The sequence below is a fragment of the Gorilla gorilla genome, chromosome Y, assembly GCF_029281585.2.
Source record: "Gorilla gorilla gorilla isolate KB3781 chromosome Y, NHGRI_mGorGor1-v2.1_pri, whole genome shotgun sequence".
NCBI classification, from domain to species: Eukaryota; Metazoa; Chordata; class Mammalia; order Primates; family Hominidae; genus Gorilla; species Gorilla gorilla.
In genome coordinates, this window is record NC_073248.2 from 7194621 (window position 1) to 7214502 (window position 19882).

Consider the following 19882-nt stretch of genomic DNA (forward strand, 5'->3'; position numbering starts at 1 on the left):
TCTTGTCACCCAGGCTGGAGTGCAGTGGTGCGATCTCAGCTCATTGCAACTTTTGCCTCCTGGGTTCAAGCAATTCTCCTGCCTCGGCCTCCCGAGTAGCTGGGATTACAGGTGCCCTCCACCATGCCTGGCTAATTTCTGTATTTTTAGTTGAGATAGGGTTTCACCATCTTGGCCAGGATGGTCTGGAACTCCTGACCTCAGGCGATCGACCCATCTTGGCCTCCCCAAAGTGCTGGGATTTCAGGCGTGAGCCACCACTCCCAGACTGATTTATTTTCTTTAAACAAAGCCCAGGGGCCACCGTGAGATTATGTCACCTCTCTGTGGTGTTTTTCCCCTTTTTATCCAATATATTGCATTTTGAGACACATTTCTAATGTACAGAAAGAGATGTTCATGCTTCTTGCACTTTTTTTTTTCAGAAGTTACCCTAAATCTATGTGTCTTGGCCTCTTAAAACAAAACAAAAAAACAAACCTACACTTCCATAGTTGAAAAACTGGACTGGTTTTGGGTGGTACCACACACGTCTCACAACAAACACAGTTGAGAATCAAGCGGCTGTTTCAATAGCTCATAAATGGTGGTGAGAAAAGCCTGTTTGTAACCACTTCAGCATTTGAAATTAAACTCATCATTTAAGTATTTCTAAAGGTAATCATTTGGTCAACAACAGCAAAAACCATTCCCTTTCTTCCCTGCCTCCCTCTTTTCCTCCCTCCTTCCTTCCTTCCTTTCTTTCTTTTCTTCTTTCTTTCTTTTTCTTTCCCACGGGGAAAGGGGTGCCGTGAATGTAGCCCATATAGACCTAGAAGAGAGATGATCATCCATCATCTCTCTCTCTTTCTCTATCTATTAATCTATCTATATATCTTACCTATCTATGCATCTATTATATATATGTATCTATCTATATCTATTTATGTATTCTATGTATCTATTTTATCTATTTATATCTATTCTATGTATTATATCTATGTATCTATATCTATTTATGTATTCTATGTATCTATTTTATCTATTTATTCTATGTATTATATCTATGTATCTATCTATATCTATTTATGTATTCTATGTATCTATCTATTTTATCTATTTATATCTATCTATTCTATGTATTATATCTATGTATCTATATCTATTTATGTATTCTATGTATCTATTTTATCTATATCTATTCTATGTATTATATCTATGTATCTATATCTATTTATGTATTCTATGTATCTATCTATTTTATCTATGTATCTATATCTATTCTATGTATCTATTATATCTATGTATCTATATCTATCTATTCTATGTATCTATTATATTTATGTATCTATGTATGTATGTATCATCTATCTTATGTGTTATATCTATTATCTATCTTATCTATCATCTATCTATTGTATCATCTATCTATCATCTATGTATCTATTATATCTATATCTATCATCTATGTATCTATCTATTATATCTATCATCTATCTTATCTATCATCTATCTATTATATCTATCTCTCATCTATGTATCTATGTATTATATCTATCTATCTATCCATCTATGTATGTATGTATGTATCTGTCTATTATCTATCTATCCATCTATCTATCATCCAACTGGATTATCAATATCCATGCTCCCACACATATTTCACTCTCTCTCTCTCTCAACCTTGCCAAAAGCAGGCAGAACGCAGCAGGAAGTGACTCCCTCCCGATCCTTTGCCCCGAGGGGCGGACACCCACCCGTAGGAAGCTGCATTCCTGGGGTCTGTGGTCATGTCACCGTCAGCAACGTGGTACGCGGGCTGGACAAGAGAGTCAATTTACGGCTCTTTTGTGCTGAATATCAGAAAAGCCGATCATTCAATTATCTCAGCGTTACCTTTCACTGGCATTATTTCATTCCTTGAAATGGCTTTTCATTCCAATTATAGGTTTTCATGGAGAAATTGTTGGATAATGTAATAATATTTGCCTCCTCCCGTCCTCTGAGGGCGATGATGAATGTTTAATAAGACACCAAAGTTGCAAAACCATTATGCACTTCTCAAAAGAGAGATGCCATATAAATGAATAATAAGAATAAATTATGCAACTGTATTGGGTAGAAAAAAAAATCAATTGCTGTGTTCTTCTAGTGGCCAGCGATCTACTTTATGTGCTGGATTTTAGAGTTAATTAATTAAGTTACGTCCTGTATTAAAAAAACAAACGTGTCAGCTTTTTTACATTTTTTGCTTTTCCTGCCCTAACAGCGTGACGGTTCTATGGGGTGAGGTCCCCTACATCCTGATTGAAATGAACCATTTCCCGGTGAAGCTCTGAGTTTCCACTGGAGGGAAAATGGTGACTGTCTCAAGAATTAGCCTGGGAGACCCTGAAGAGCTTCAGAATATGCCACGAAAAAAAAAATATATATATATATATATATATTGCAGGGGCCAGGTGGGGTGGCTCATGGCTATAATCCCAGCACTTTGGGAGGCCGAGGCAGGTGGATCACGAGGTCAGGAGTTCAAGACCAGCCTGGCCAAGATGGTGAAACCCTGTCTCTACTAAAAATACCAAAAAATTAACCAGGCGTGGTGGCAGGCATCTGTAATCCCAGCTACTCGGGAGGCTGAGGGAGAGGATTGCTTGAATCTGGGAGGCGGAGGTTGCAGTGAGCCGAGATCATGCCATTCCACTCCAGCCTGGGTGACAGAGCGAGACTCTGTCTCAAAAAAAGAAAAAAAAAAAAAAGCATCAGCTACGGAGGCTAAAAGGTCCCCTCCTTCTGTGTTTGACTGGGAATGTCAGCAACCTTTACACATGATTTGTTTTCTCTGAGGTTGATCAGGAAATGGAAGCCACCTCATCCATGGAACTTACTCCAAAACTCTAATACTCAACATAGGAAGAGCTTGGAGCCGATGGTCTGTTGGGAACTGGGTCATTACTCCTCTTGTTTCCTCGAACCTTATTCCAATTTTCCTGGTTGTTCCAAGCTCAGCGAAGGAAGGACCTTCGGAAATGATGCTGCAACTTAGGGACTTCCCTCCAGTCATAGAAAACTGTTGTTTTTGTTTTTTGGGTTTTTTTGCAAGACACGGTCTCACTCCGCTGCCCAGGCTGGAGCACAGTGGTGCAATCATGACTCATTGGAACTTCAAACTCCTGGGCTCGAGAGATCCTCCCACCTCAGCCCCCAGAGTAGCTGGGACTACAGGTGTGCACCACCATGCCTGGCAATTTTTTTGTTTTAATTTTTATTTTTTTTTTAGAGACAGTCTTGCCTTGTTGCTGAAGCTGGTTTTGAACTCCTGGGCTCAAGTGATCTGCCTGCCTCAGCCTCCCAAAGTGTTGGGATTACAGGCATGAGCCACCACTCGGGCTATAAAACCAATTTTGAAAAGAGGGGTTGTGTGAATAACCAGCAGTTGAATTACCTGCCAAAGACAACCTTTTGCTTCTCTTTACCTAGGGGTGGCCCTGGGGTCCAATCTCAGCCAATGGAACGGAAGGTAAATATACAAGAGGAGGTGTGGCTAGCACTGCCCCTCCACCTCTACGCCGTTCCTGTCTCTGAGTGTGGCTGTGATGCCCGGATCAGCAGCAGCCTCCTTGCAACCTTGAGGCCAGGTGGTGGTGAACAGAAAGGACCTCGGTTACTTGTGGTGTAACTTGAGGCTGCCGTCTGCAGACTTGAATATGAGCACATTAGTTCCTTTCCCTACAAGACCTGTGAGTCAGGTGCCTCGTGTTTTATTTTTTACAAGAGTTGTGTTTCTTTCCAAACATGATTTTGGATTAGAGAGAAAGAGAGAGAGAGAGACAATAGTGTGCCTAGGTCAGATTTTACAAAATATCACTACTTAAGATACCAACGTAGAGATGAGCAAGTGTCCAAGTCCTGTTCATATATTTTGGCCAACTTTCTTTTTTTCAGTTTTTGTTTGTGTGTTTGTTTTATTTTACTTTGTCCTAGGGTACGTGTGCAGAACGTGCAGGTTTGTTACATAGGTATACACATGCCATGGTGGTTTGCTGCACCCATCAACCCGTCATCTACGTTAGGTATTTGTCCTAATGCTCTCCCTCCCCTTGCCCCCAACCCCCCGACAGGCTCCAGTGTGTGATGTTCCCCTCCCTGTGTCCATGTGTTCTCATTGTTCGACTCCCACTTATGAGTGACAACATGCGGTGTTTGGTTTTCTGTTTCTGTGTGAGTTTGCTGAGAATGATGGTTTCCAGCTTCATCCATGTCCCTGCAAAGGACATGAACTCATTCTTTTTTATGGCTGCAGAGTATTCCATGGTGTCTCTGTGCCACATTTTCTTTCTCCAGTCTATTATTGATGGACATTTGGGTTGGTTCCAAATCTTTGCTGTTGTGAATAGTGCCACAATAAACATACATGTGCATGTGTCTTTATAGCAGCATGATTTATAGTCCTTTGGGTATATACCCAGTAAAGGGATGGCTGGATCAAATGGTATTTCTGGTTCTAGATCCCTGAGGAATCGCCACACTGACTTCCACAATGGTTGAACTAGTTTACAGTCCCACCAACAGTGTAAAAGCGTTCCTATTTCTCCACATCCTCTCCAGCATCTGTTGTTTCCTGACTTTTTAATGATCGCCCTTCTAACTGGCATGAGATGGTATCTCATTGTGGTTTTGATTTGCATTTCTCTAATGACCAGTGATGATGAGCTTTTTTTCCCACATGTTTGTTTGGCCAACTTTTTGATATGTTTCAATATTAGGACCAAGATATCTTCTTCTTATTATTATTATTTGAGATGGAGTCTCGCTCTGTCACCCAGGCTGGAGTGCAATGGCACAATCTCAGCTGACTGCAACCTCTGCCTCCTGGGTTGAAGCGATTCTCCTGCCTCAGCCCACCGAGTAGCTGGGATTACAGGCGTGCACCACCACACCCGGCTAATTTTGTATTTTTAGTAGAGATGGGGTTTCACCCTGTCGGTCATGTTGGTCTCAAACTCCCGACCTCAGGTGATCTGCCCGCCTTGGCCTCCCAAAGCGCCCGGATTATAGGCGTGAGCCGCCGCGCCCGGCCGTCTTATTATTTCTTTAAAAACCAATGGCAACTTTAACTGCCCTTCCCCAATCTTTGCTCCAATTTCTTCCCTGCGGTACCATGTCATGATGACTCTACTCTGTATGGCTCAAGACCTTCTACTAGAGCCTCGGCAGATCGCCTGCCGGGTGGTTTATGCTGCCCTTGAGGAAGACTCAGTGCAAATGTCCGGGGAGATGGCAGAATTCGTCGTGCCTCTGAAGGGCCCACCTGGTGTCCCCAGAGCTGCTGAAAGATGGGTTTCCCTATTGCATTGAAATTGAAGTTCTTTTTTAAAAAAATACAAGGGACTCCTAGGGGCAGAGGGAAAGTACGGGTCGGCTTCTGTTCCTTGCTGTTTCGGTGAAGGGAGAATTTTGTGAAGAACTCAGCGTTTGTGTGTGTATTTAAATCTACCTATATATCTGCCATTATCCATCTATCCTATCTATTATCTATCTATCTATCTTTCTGTCTGTCTGTCTATCCATCTATCTGTATCTAATCTATCATCTCTATCATTTATCTAATCTATCATCTATGTATCTATCATCTATGTATCTATCATCTATCTGATCTATCTAATCTATCATCTATCTATTCATTCATCTATTTATCTATCTATTCTATCCATCTATCTAATCTGTCATGTATCTATCTATCATCTATTATGTATCTATCTGTATCTATCTATTTGTATCTAACCTATCATCTCTATCTATCATCTATCATCTATCTAATCTATCATCTATATGTATCTATCATCTATCTGATCTATCTATCTATCATCTATGCATTCATCTATCTATTTATCCATGTATTCTGTGCATCTATCTATGTATCTAATTTATCATCTATCTATCTATCATCTATTATGTATCTATCTATATCTATCTATATCTAATCTATCATCTCTATCATCTATCATCTATCTATCTAATCTATCTATCATCTATCTGTGTATCTATCTATCATCTATCTGATCTATCTAATCTATGTTGTCTATCCATTCATCTATACATCTATTCTATCCATGTGTCTATATCTATCTATCTGTCTGTCTCTATCTGTATCTAATCTATCATCTCTATCATCTATTATTTATCTATATATCTAATCTATCATCTCTATCATTTAATCTATCATCTATGTATCTCATCTATCTGATCTATCTAATCTATCATCTATCTATCTATTCTATCCATCTATCTATCTAATCTATCATCTATCATCTATTATGTATCTATCTATATCTATCTATCTATATCTAATCTATCATCTCTATCTATCACCTATCATCTATCTAATCTATCTATCATCTATCTATGTATCTATCTATCATCTATCTGATCTATCTAATCTATGTTGTCTATCCATTCATCTATACATCTATTCTATCCATGTGTCTATATCTATCTATCTGTCTGTCTCTATCTGTATCTAATCTATCATCTCTATCATCTATTATTTATCTATATCTATATCTAATCTATCATCTCTATCATTTAATCTATCATCTATGTATCTCATCTATCTGATCTATCTAATCTATCATCTATCTATCTATTCTATCCATCTATCTATCTAATCTATCATCTATCATCTATTATGTATCTATCTATATCTATCTATCTATATCTAATCTATCATCTCTATCTATCACCTATCATCTATCTAATCTATCTATCATCTATCTATGTATCTATCTATCATCTATCTGATCTATCTAATCTATGTTGTCTATCCATTCATCTATACATCTATTCTATCCATGTGTCTATATCTATCTATCTGTCTGTCTCTATCTGTATCTAATCTATCATCTCTGTCATCTATTATTTATCTATATCTATATCTAATCTATCATCTCTATCATTTAATCTATCATCTATGTATCTCATCTATCTGATCTATCTAATCTATCATCTATCTATCTATTCTATCCATCTATCTATCTAATCTATCATCTATCATCTATTATGTATCTATCTATATCTATCTATCTATATCTAATCTATCATCTCTATCTATCACCTATCATCTATCTAATCTATCTATCATCTATCTATGTATCTATCTATCATCTATCTGATCTATCTAATCGATGTTGTCTATCCATTCATCTATACATCTATTCTATCCATGTGTCTATATCTATCTATCTGTCTGTCTCTATCTGTATCTAATCTATCATCTCTATCATCTATTATTTATCTATATATCTAATCTATCATCTCTATCATTTAATCTATCATCTATGTATCTCATCTATCTGATCTATCTAATCTATCATCTATCTATCTATTCTATCCATCTATCTATCTAATCTATCATCTATCATCTATTATGTATCTATCTATATCTATCTATCTATATCTAATCTATCATCTCTATCTATCACCTATCATCTATCTAATCTATCTATCATCTATCTATGTATCTATCTATCATCTATCTGATCTATCTAATCTATGTTGTCTATCCATTCATCTATACATCTATTCTATCCATGTGTCTATATCTATCTATCTGTCTGTCTCTATCTGTATCTAATCTATCATCTCTGTCATCTATTATTTATCTATATCTATATCTAATCTATCATCTCTATCATTTAATCTATCATCTATGTATCTCATCTATCTGATCTATCTAATCTATCATCTATCTATCTATCATCTATCTATCTATCTATCTATCTATCTATCTATCTATCTATCTATTACCATCATCTATCTATCTATCTATCCATCTATTCTTTCCATCTATCTATCTATCATCTATCTATCTATCTATCTATCTATCTATCATCTATCTATCTATCTATCTATCATCTATCTATCTATCTATCTATCTATCTATCTATCTATCATCTATCTATCTATCTATCTATCTATCTATCTATCTATCTATCTATTACCATCATCTATCTATCTATCTATCCATCTATTCTTTCCATCTATCTATCTATCATCTATCTATCTATCTATCTATCTATCTATCTATCTATCTATCATCTATCTATCTATCTATCATCTATCTATCTATCTATCTATCTATCTATCATCTATCTATCTATCTATCATCTATCTATCTATCTATCATCTATCTATCTATCTATCTATCATCTATCTATCTATCTATCTATCTATCTATCTATTACCATCATCTATCTATCTATCCATCTATTCTTTCCATCTATCTATCTATCATCTATCTATCTATCTATCTATCTATCTATCTATCTATCTATCTATTACCATCATCTATCTATCTATCTATCTATCTATCTATCTATTACCATCATCTATCTATCTATCTATCTATCATCTATCTATCTATCTATCTATCTATCATCTATCTATCTATCTATCATCTATCTATCTATCTATCATCTATCTATCTATCTATCTATCTATCATCTATCTATCTATCTATCTATCTATCATCTATCTATCTATCTATCTATCTATCTATTACCATCATCTATCTATCTATCTATCCATCTATTCTTTCCATCTATCTATCTATCATCTATCTATCTATCTATCTATCTATCTATCTATCTATCTATCATCTATCTATCTATCTATCTATCATCTATCTATCTATCTATCTATCATCTATCTATCTATCTATCTATCTATCTATCATCTATCTATCTATCTATCTATCTATCTATTACCATCATCTATCTATCTATCTATCTATCTATCTATCTATCTATCATCTATCTATCTATCTATCATCTATCTATCTATCTATCTATCTATCTATCTATCTATCATCTATCTATCTATCATCTATCTATCTATCTATCTATCTATCTATCATCTATCTATCTATCATCTATCTATCTATCTATCTATCTATCTATCTATCTATCATCTATCTATCTATCTATCTATCATCTATCTATCTATCTATCTATCTATCATCTATCTATCTATCTATCTATCTATCTATCTATTACCATCATCTATCTATCTATCTATCTATCTATCTATCATCTATCTATCTATCTATCATCTATCTATCTATCTATCTATCATCTATCTATCTATCTATCTATCATCTATCTATCTATCTATCATCTATCTATCTATCTATCTATCATCTATCTATCTATCTATCTATCTATCTATCTATCTATTACCATCATCTATCTATCTATCCATCTATTCTTTCCATCTATCTATCTATCATCTATCTATCTATTTATCTATCTATCTATCTATTACCATCATCTATCTATCTATCTATCTATCTATCTATCTATCTATCTATCATCTATCTATCTATCTATCATCTATCTATCTATCTATCTATCTATCTATCTATCTATTACCATCATCTATCTATCTATCCATCTATTCTTTCCATCTATCTATCTATCTATCTATCATCTATCTATCTATCATCTATCTATCTATCTATCTATCATCTATCTATCTATCTATCTATCTATCTATTACCATCATCTATCTATCTATCTATCCATCTATTCTTTCCATCTATCTATCTATCTATCTATCATCTATCTATCTATCTATCTATCTATCTATCTATCTATCTATCATCTATCTATCTATCTATCATCTATCTATCTATCTATCTATCATCTATCTATCTATCTATCTATCTATCTATCTATCTATCTATCCCCATCATCTATCTATCTATCTATCCATCTATTCTTTCCATCTATCTATCTATCATCTATCTATCTATCTATCTATCTATCTATCTATCTATCTATCTATCTATCATCTATCTATCTATCTATCTATCTATCATCTATCTATCTATCTATCTATCATCTATCTATCTATCTATCTATCTATCATCTATCTATCTATCTATCATCTATCTATCTATCTATCTATCTATTACCATCATCTATCTATCTATCTATCCATCTATTCTTTCCATCTATCTATCTATCATCTATCTATCATCTATCTATCTATCTATCTATCTATCATCTATCTATCTATCTATCTATCATCTATCTATCTATCTATCTATCTATCATCTATCTATCTATCTATCATCTATCTATCTATCTATCTATCTATCTATCTATCTATCTATCTTATAATTTATAAGCCATGTTTCAAATAATGCAAAGCAGTGTGTATAGCGGCTTATGCCTCTAATCCCAGAACTTTGGGAGGCTGAATTGAGAGGATCACTTGAGGCCAGGAAGTCGAGGCTGCAGTGAGCTATGACTTTGCCACTGCACTCCAGCCTGGGTGACAGAGTGAGACCCTGCCTCAAAACAAAACAAAAAAACAGAAAACACACACAATATGAGGACAGCACTATACAAAAAAACAGAAATTAGAATGTAATTGAGGAAAAGACTGTTTAGACGCTGGAGAATCGGGCCCTTAGAACGTAGTTAATTACACAGTGCCCTTTCTGGTCTTTCCTTCTTTCTTTCTCTTTCCTTTCTTTCTTTGAGTCTCACTTTTCTTGACTTCCTTCCTTCCTTCCTTTGCTTTCTCTTTCTTTCTTTCTTTCTTTCTTTCTTTCTTCCTCTTTCTTTCTTTCTTTCATGGACTCTCACCTTCCTTCCTTCCTTTTTCTTTCTTCTTCCCTTTTCTTTCTTTCTTTCTTTCTTTTATGGAGTCTCACCTTTCTTGCCTTTCTTCCTTCCTTCCTTTCTTCCTTCCTTCCTTTCTTCCTTCCTCCCTCCCTCCCTCTTTCCTTCCTCCTTTCTTTCTTCTTTCTTTCTTTCTTTTTCTTCCTTCCTTCCTTTCTTTCCTTCTTTCCTTCCTTCCTTCCTTCCTTCCTTCCTTCCTTCCTTCTTTCCTTCCTTCCTTCCTTCCTTCTTTCCTTTCATGGAGTCTCGCTCTGTCTCCCAGGCTGCCTGTGGTGCAATCTTGGCTCACTGCAACCTCCGCCTCTCGGGTTCAGGCAATTCTCCTGACTCAGCCTCCCCTGAGTAGCTGGGATTACAGGCACCTGCCACCACTCCTGGCTAATTTTTGTATTTTTAGTAGAGATGAAGTTTCACCATGTTGGCCAGGCTCGTCTTGAACTCCTGACCACAAGGGATCCGCCTGCCTCGGCCTCCCAAAGTTCTGGGATTACCGGCGTGAGCCACCGCTCCCGGCCCTGTTGAGTTTCTAATTAGCCTTTCCAAAGGAGACCATGAGATACGCATTTATCTCAGTGAGTAGAGGGATGCTTTGAGCTCTTGAGTTCTGTCTTGTCCCTTGTCCACGAGGAATTTCTGTGGATAGATTGTGAGGGAAGCCTGTGGCTCTTTTCTCCTGGTAGCTATCTTTTTTTTTAGGAGTAAAATAGGAGGCAGGATTGTCTGAGACAGTTCCCAGCTTGAATTTTTCCCTTTAAGTCGTGTCCTGTATCAGCCAATGCTGGATTTCAGGTAGGCGGCTGGGTTGAAACATGGATAAATGAATAAGTGGGTGAGTGATTGACATCGGGGACCAGTTGGGGTGGCAGGTGAAGGGGCTTAACCTCCCCCACCCCCACCTCAGCCTGTATAATATTATTTTATTCTTCTAAGCTAACGTGAGTTTCTCTCTTTGGGGTTTATCTCTTTTAAAGTTTTGATGTATGTACGCTTTCTCCATCTTGCTGTCTTTGTTCACCTGTAACAATGTATTTTGTTCGATATAAGGTGCTTTGGTGTTTCGTTTTATTTTTTTAAGTTTGATTCTCCCTTTTCCATTTTTCTGTCTCCGTGGCGGAGTCCCGGGACCTCCCCAGGGACGGGCGAGTCACAATATCTGTGGCCGACGGGCCCATCTGTCTTCCTCTCCTGCGTTTTTCAACGATGGTCCATTATGCAAACGATCCTGGTCAGAGACAAGGAATAATATCAGATAAGGGAGAATTATAATGCCATAAATAGAAGAAGGCTTTTTTTTTTTTTGGAATATAAACTGGATCTTTTTTTTTAATTTTATTATTATTATCTTTTAAGTTTTAGGGTACATGTGCAGGTTTCTTACATATGTATACATGTGCCACGTGCTTTTTGTAACATGGTGATACTCTCTTAGAGACAGGACCACACTCCCTTTATTCGTTTTTCCCTGGTATGTTATTAGTTTTGTTTCTTTTTTTTTTTTCAATTTTACTTTAAGTTCTGGGGTACATATGCAGAACGTGCAGGTTTGTTACATACGTGTACACGTGCCACGGTGGTTTGCTGCACCCAACAACCCGTCATCTACATTAGTAGCTGAGATTACAGGTGCCTGCCACCATGCCGGGCTAATTGTTGTATTTTCAGTGGAGACAGGGTTTCACTATGTTGGCCAGGCTGCTCTTGAACTCATGCCTGTTATCCCAGCACTTTGGGAGGCTGAGGCGGGTGGATCACGAGGTCAGGAGATCGAGACCATCCTGGCTAACACGGTGAAACCCTGTCTCTACTAAAAATACAAAAATTAGCCGGGCGTGGTGGTGGGCACCTGTAGTCCCAGCTACTCGGGAGGCTGAGGCAGGAGACTGGCGTGAACCCGGGAGGCGGAGCTTGCAGTGAGCCGAGATCGCACCACTGCACTCCAGCCTGGGCGACAGAGCGAGACTCCGTCTCAAAAAAAAAAAAAAAAAAAAGATTCTTATTTGTGGGTGACAGAGGGATTCAGAAGGGTCACCTGGCCACTTTTGAACAACAATCCTGAGAACTCTACCCAGTCTGGATGGCTGGCAGCTCAGGAGGGTGAAACTCCAATGGTGTTGGAAAAGCTGAAGAATTTTTTTTTTTTAGGCACAAAGTCTGAACTATCTCATGCATTCTTGTAACACCTTGGAAGATGACTTTCCAGCCATGTTCTGTTATTAGAAAATAAATTAGAAAAATCCTTGGTGAGTGTTTCTGCATATTCCAGGCTACACCTCCCTACCCCCACCCTTTTTTTTTTTAAAGCCAGCCTGACTCTGACCTTTGGTAACCTCACATTCTTTGCTCAAAAACATGTGATATGAACACAGATGGCTTTCATGCCAACCTAAGTGGTATCATATGCCTCCCTGAAGCCCCCGGCTCCGGCCAGCCAATTTGCACTTTTTTGCCGCTGAGGAATTGGTACGACGTGCAAACAATTCTGCCTTATCAAAAGCAGGACACCTTTTAAACTCTGTGCAAAGTCCTCATATTGGCTTGATGAATAGCTTGGACATGCACCCACACACAGGATGTTTTGACTTGTGGGTTTAGCCTTGGGATCTGGAGGTTTTGGTTTCACCTCAGCTGACATCAACCAGAGACGGTGGGCTGAGAAAGGAATCGCTCTTCTGAAAATGAGGCATTTCCAGAGCTCAAAGGGAAAGGAAAAGGAAGTCAGTGTCTTCCCTGGTTGACGAAGTACGGGAGGTTTCTTTTTCTTTAGGAGTACCTGTCCTCAGGCCTCCCCCGATCTTACGGGACATTTGCAGACCTGGATTTTTCTGGGCAGAATTTATCTCAGTGTGGCTGTGATTGACAATGAGAGTCCAAACACAAATAAGTAGAAATATCTTAAAGAACTTAAACAAATTGACAAGAAAAAAAAACAACCCATCAAAAAGTGGGCAAAGGATATGAACAGACAGTTCTCAAAAGAAGACATTTATGCAGCCAACAAACCTATAAAAAAAAGGCTCATCATCACTGGCCATCAGAGACATGCAAATCAAAACCACCATGAGATACCATCTCATGCCAGTTAGAACACGATCAGTAAAAAGTCGGGAAACAGCAGATGCTGGAGAGGATGTGGAGAAATAGGAACGCTTTTACACTGTTGGTGGGAATGTAAATTAGTTCAACCATTGTGGAAGACAGTGTGGTGATTCCTCAAGGATCTAGAACTAGAAATACCATTTGACCCAGCCATCCCATCACTGGGTATATACCCAAAGGACTATAAATCATGCTACTATACAGACACATGCACACGTATGTTTATTGCGGCACTATTCACAACAGCAAAAACTTGGAACCAACCCAAATGTCCATCAACGATAGACTGGATAAAGAAAATGTGGCACATAGACACCATGGAATACTATGCAGCCATCAAAAAGGATGAGTTCATGTCCTTTGCAGGGACGTGGGTGAAGGAAACCATCATTCTCAGCAAACTATCACAAGGTCAGAAAACCAAACACTGCATGTTCTCCTTCATAAGTGGGAGTTGAACAATGAGAACACGTGGACACAGGGAGGGGAACATCACACACCAGGGCCTATCGGGGGGTGGGGGAGCTAGGGGAGGGAGAGCATAAGGACAAATACCTAATGCAGATGACAGGTTGATGGGTGCAGCAAACCACCATGGCACGTGTATATCTGCGTAACAAACCTGCCCGTTCTCCACATGTACCCAGAATGTAAAGTATAATTTAAAAAATAAACAAAAATAAATTTATCAAGTGTCCTTTCTTCTCCAACTGGCAGAGCACCTTCCCTTTCTATTGCATTTTTTTCCTCATCTTTCTGCAAGGATTCTCTCTTCCAGGAACAAGCCCTCTTTGGCAGTGGAGCTCTGGGGCCATTCTTATCCAGAACAGACATGCCTGGGCAACTAGACATAGAGAAATTATGAGTTTTTTATTTTATTTCACGGACTATTTATTTTTTAGAGACAAAGTCTTGCTCTGTTTCTCAGGCTGGAGTGCAGTGGTACAATCAAAGCTCATGGCAGCCTCAACCCCCTGGGCTCAAGGGAATCCTCCTGCCTCAGCCTCCCAAGTAGCTGGGACCACAGGCACCCACCACCACGCCCGGCTAATTTTTTGTATTTTTAGTAGAGACGGGGTTTCACTGTGTTAGCCAGGATGGTCTCGATCTCCGGACCTCATGATCTGCCTGCCTCGGCCTCCTAAAATGCTGGGATGACAGGCATCAGCCATCACACCCAGCTCAATTTTTTATTTTGAATGAGAGAGCAAAGTAGGATTGTCAGTGAGGTTCTATTTTGCCGTAAGAGGAAAAGAAATCATACCTGCAGGGATAACCACCCTCATTCCATAGGAGAAAGTCATTTTAGGTCGAGCTTGATGGCTCATGCCTGTAATCCCAGCACTTTGGGAGGCCGAGATGGGTGTTCGGGGGTTGGAGACCAGCCTGGGCAACATGGTGAAACCCCATCTCTACTAAAATACAAAACATTAGCCAGGTGTGGTGGTGCATGCCTGTAATCCCAGCTACTCGGGAGGCTGAGGCCTGTGAATTGCTTGAGCCCAGGAGGTGGAGGTTGCAGTTAGCAGAGATCGCACCACTGCACAGCCTGCTTGGCTGTTTTATTCTCTGCAGCTCCTCTGGTCCTGGTGGGTTCATTTCTTTGCTCCCATCTCAGTGAGATCTGACCCACACATGAGGGTCCTGACAACTTTTCTTCGTGATTCCGTATTTTAAAAGTAAATGTCGTTTCTGGGAACTTTTAATACCATTTTGGTTACGCGTCTAATCCACCTGCTCTGTCTGTCTTTCTTTCTTTCTTTCTTTCTTTCTTTCTTTCTTTCTTTCTTTCTTTCTTTCTTTCTTTCTTTCCTTCTTGCTTGCTTGCTTGCTTTCTCTTTCTTTCTTTCTTTCTTTCTTTCTTCTTTCTTTTTCCTTTCTTCCTTCCTTCCTTTTTTCCTTCCTTCCTTTCTTTCCTTCTTTCTTTCTTTCTTTCTCTCTTTCTTTTTCTTTCTTGCTTGCTTGCTTTCTCTTTCTTTTTCTTTCTTTCTTTCTCTTTCTTTCTTTTTCTTTCTTTTTCTTTTTCCTTTCTTCCTTCCTTTCTTTTTTCCTTCCTTCCTTCCTTCCTTCCTTCCTTTCTTTCTTTCTTTCTTTCCTTCCTTCCTTTCTGTTTTCTTTCTCTTTTTTTGGCACAAACACATGTATTTATTTACTTTTAATAATAAATAAACACATTTATTTATTATGTACTTATTTTTGTAAATAAGTAAATAATTATTTTTGAGATGAATCTCACTCTGTCCCCAGGCTGGAGTGCAGTGGCACGATCTCAGCTCACTGCAACCTCTGTGTCCCGGGTTCAAGCGATTCTCCTGCCTCAGCCTCCCGAGTAGCTGGGATTACAGGCATGCACCACCACTCCTGGCTAACTTTTGTATTTTTAGTAGAGATGGGGTTTCACCATCTTGGTCAGGCTGGTCTCAAACTCCTGATCTCGTGATTCTCCCGCCTTGGCCTCCCAAAGTGCTGGGATTACAGGCGTGAGCCACCGTGCCTGGCCACACATTTATTTATTAACCAAAGGGATGATCCTAATTAATCCAACACTTTGAAATAGCTGCATGGAAAATGGTTGTGATAAAGATAATTGAACACAGTAATGAAAAAATAAAGAAGCAGTATGCAGATTTGCTTCATTGGACTGAGCATGTTTATTCTCGTAGTTAATGGCTGTCCAAAGTGATGATGGGATTTTTATTTATTTTATTTTATTTATTTATTTTTTTGAGACGGAGTCTCACTCTGTCACCCAGGCTGGAGTGCAATGGCAGGATCTTGGCTCACTGCAACCTCCACCTCCCAGGTTCAAGCGATTCTCCTGCCTCAGCCTCCCGAGTAGCTGGGACTACAGGCACCCGCCACCACGCCTAGCTAATTTTTGTATTTTTAGCAGAGACGGGGTTTCACCATGTTGGTCAGGCTGCTCTCAAACTCCTATTCTCATGATTTGCCCTCAGCCTCCCAAAGTGCTGGAATGACAGGCCTGAGCCACCGCACCTGTCCATGATGCTGGGATTTTGATTCTACTTGTTCATAGATGTGAGTAGAGGTGACTTTGCTCATCACACAGTCTGACACTAATTTCCCATCTTTTGGTTTTCTTGTTAGTCTGAGTTTTTCTGTCCTCACCTGCGGTTTCTTCAAACTTCTCTCCCAGGGTACAGGAACACTGTCTTCTCAAAGTGCCCTCAGTTTTTCTGGTGAGACTTTTGCCATCACAAGTCACGATACAATCTGGTTCGGCCATTGAGTCCGTTTTTCCCAAAGCGATTCAGACTCCTACTTCCTTCACGTATTCATCAAAGCGTTTGCTGTCCACCAGGTGCCATCTTCCTTCCAGCTGTTGGATGGGGGCCAATTCCTTAGAAGGGCGGAAGGTGGGTTGGCCCTGACCTGAAGGGAGGGTGCAGCCTGGGGCAGGGGAAGGGGTCCATGCTGGGTGCATCCATGCAGAGATAATATGGGGTGATCATGATTCTTTCCATGAGGGTCACGATGAAGATCATCTTGGTTTTTTTTTTTCTTTTTTTTTGAGACACAGTTTCGCTCTTGTTGCCCAGGCTGGAGTGCAATGGCACAATCTCGGCTCACTGCAACCTCCACCTCCCGGGTTCAAGCGATTCTCCTGCTTGAGCCTCCCGAGTAGCTGGGATTGCAGGCATGCACCACCACGCCCGGCTAATTTTGTATTTTTTTTTTTAGTAGAGACGGGGTTTCTCCATGTTGGTCAGGCTGGTCTCGAACTCCTGACCTCAGGTGATCCACCCGCCTCGGCCTCCCAAAATGCTGGGATGACAGGCCTTAGCCACCGTGCCCGGCCGATCATCTTTGTTTTATGCATTTCTGCATTTTCCAGTTTGCGCCCATGATCGTACCTCCATTTAGAATTGGAACGTGTCTGTGGAAACCAATCCACAAACACAGACAAAAATGAGGAAGAACTTATGGGATTTGCTAAAGTTTTAATGTACGGGTGCCGTATCACCAGAATGCCACTCTTACATGTGTACCCAGAAGAATTTTTAAAAGGTACTCAAGGCCGGGCGCGGTGGCTCACGCCTGTAATCCCAGCACCTTGGGAGGCCGAGATGGGTGGATCACGAGGTCAGGAGATCGAGACCATCCTGGGTAACACGGTGAAACCTCGTCTGTACTAAAAATACAAAAAATTAGCCGGGCATGGTGGTGGGCACCTGTAGTCCCAGCTACTCAGGAGGCTGAGGCAGGAGAATAGCATGAACCCGGGAGGCGGAGGTTGCAGTGAGCTGAGATCGTGCCGCTGCACTCCAGCCTGGGTGACAGAGCAAGATGGCGTCTCGAAAAAAAAAAACCAAAGGAGACTCAAACAAGGACTGTAGGACAGTGTTCACAGCAGCAAGTTTGACGGTAGCCAAAAGATGGAAAAAAACCAAGGGTCTGTTGATGGATAAATGCAATGTGGTCCATCCATGCAGTGGAATATTATACACCCATGAAAAGGCGGGAAGCTAGCTCTGACACAGGCTGCAGTGTGGATGGACCTGGAAGACATCACACTCAGTGACAGAAGCCAGACACAAAAGGCCACGTCGTGTAGGACTCCATTATATAAATGCAATGTGGTCCATCCATGCAGTGGAATATTATACACCCATGAAAAGGAAGGAAGCTAACTCTGACACAGGCTGCAGTGTGGATGGACTTCAAGGACATCATGCTCAGTGAGAGAAGCCAGACACAAAAGGCCATATCGTGCAGGATTCCATTTATATAAAATGTCCAGAACAGGCAAACCCACAGAGACAGAAAGTGGATTTGTGGTTGCCAGGGGCCGGGGAGGGGCTGGGGACTCACTGCTGCCTGCATACAGGGTCTCTTTTTGGAGTGATAAAAATGTTCTGGAACTAAATAGAGGTGGTGATATCAGAGCATTAAACATTCAAATGGGATTATTTATTTTTTTTTTTTTGAGATGGAGTTTCACTCTTGTTGCCCAGGCTGGAGTGCAGGGGAGCGATCTGAGCTCACTGCAACCTCCACCTCCCGAGTTGAAGTGATTTTCCTGCCTCAGCCTCCCTAGTAGCTGGGATTACAGGCGTCCACCACCACACCCAGCTAATTTTTGTATTTTTAGTAGAGACGGGGTTTCACCATGTTGGCCAGGCTGGTCTTGAACTCCTGACCTCAGGTGATCCGCCTGCCTCGGCCTCCCAAAGTGCTGGGATTATAGGCATGAGCCGCCACTCCTGGCTTCAGATGGGGAATTTTATGCTATGTGAATTATATCTAAATAAAAAAGTTAAAGAAAGAAAAGGAATGAAGGAAGGAATGGAGGGACAGAGGAAGGGAGGAAGGAAGGAAAGAGGAAGGAAGGAAAGAAAGGGAGGGAGGAAGGAAGAAAGGAAGGAAGGAAGGAAAGGAAAGACGGAAGGAAAGGAGGGAGGGAGGAAGGAAGGAAGGAAGGTAGCAAGGAAGGAGAGAGGGAGGAAGGAAGGAAGGTAGGAAGGAAGGAGAGAGGGAGGGAGGAAGGAAGGAAGGAAGGAAGGTAGCAAGGAAGGAGAGAGGGAGGGAGGAAGGAAGGAAGGAAGGTAGGAAGGAAGGAGAGAGGGAGGAAGGAAGGAAGGAAGGTAGGAAGGAAGGAGAGAGGGAGGGAGGAAGGAAGGAAGGAAGGAAGGTAGCAAGGAAGGAGAGAGGGAGGGAGGAAGGAAGGAAGGAAGGTAGGAAGGAAGGAGAGAGGGAGGGAGGAAGGAAGGTAGGAAGGAAGGTAAGAAGGAAGGAAGGAAGGTACCAAGGAAGATAAGGAAGGAAAGAAGGAAGGAAGGAAAGAAGGAAGGAAGGAAAGAAAGGAGGGAGGGAGGAAGGAAGGAAGGAATGGAAGGAAGGAGAGAGGGAGGAAGGAAGGAAGGTAAGAAGGAAGGAAGGAAGGTACGAAGGAAGATAAGAAGGAAGGAAAGGAAGGAAGGAAAGAAGGAAGGAAGGAAAGAAAGGAGGGAGGGAGGAAGGAAGGAAGGAAGGAAGGAGAGAGGGAGGGAGGAAGGAAGGAAGGAAGGAAGAGACAAAAATAAACCCAAATAGGGAATGTCCACCTTGGAGGCTGATGTTCACGTCCACAGGTCCTGCCTCCCCAGACACTTACTCAACTC

At 40.3% G+C, this 19882-nt stretch overlaps 1 pseudogene; it reads right to left on the reverse strand.

The window, feature by feature from the left end:
• Nucleotides 1-1657: 1657 nt before the first annotated feature.
• LOC129530181 (fatty acid-binding protein 5-like) lies at nucleotides 1658-17205 on the reverse strand (annotated as a pseudogene).
• Between the last annotated feature and the right edge of the window lie 2677 nt (nucleotides 17206-19882).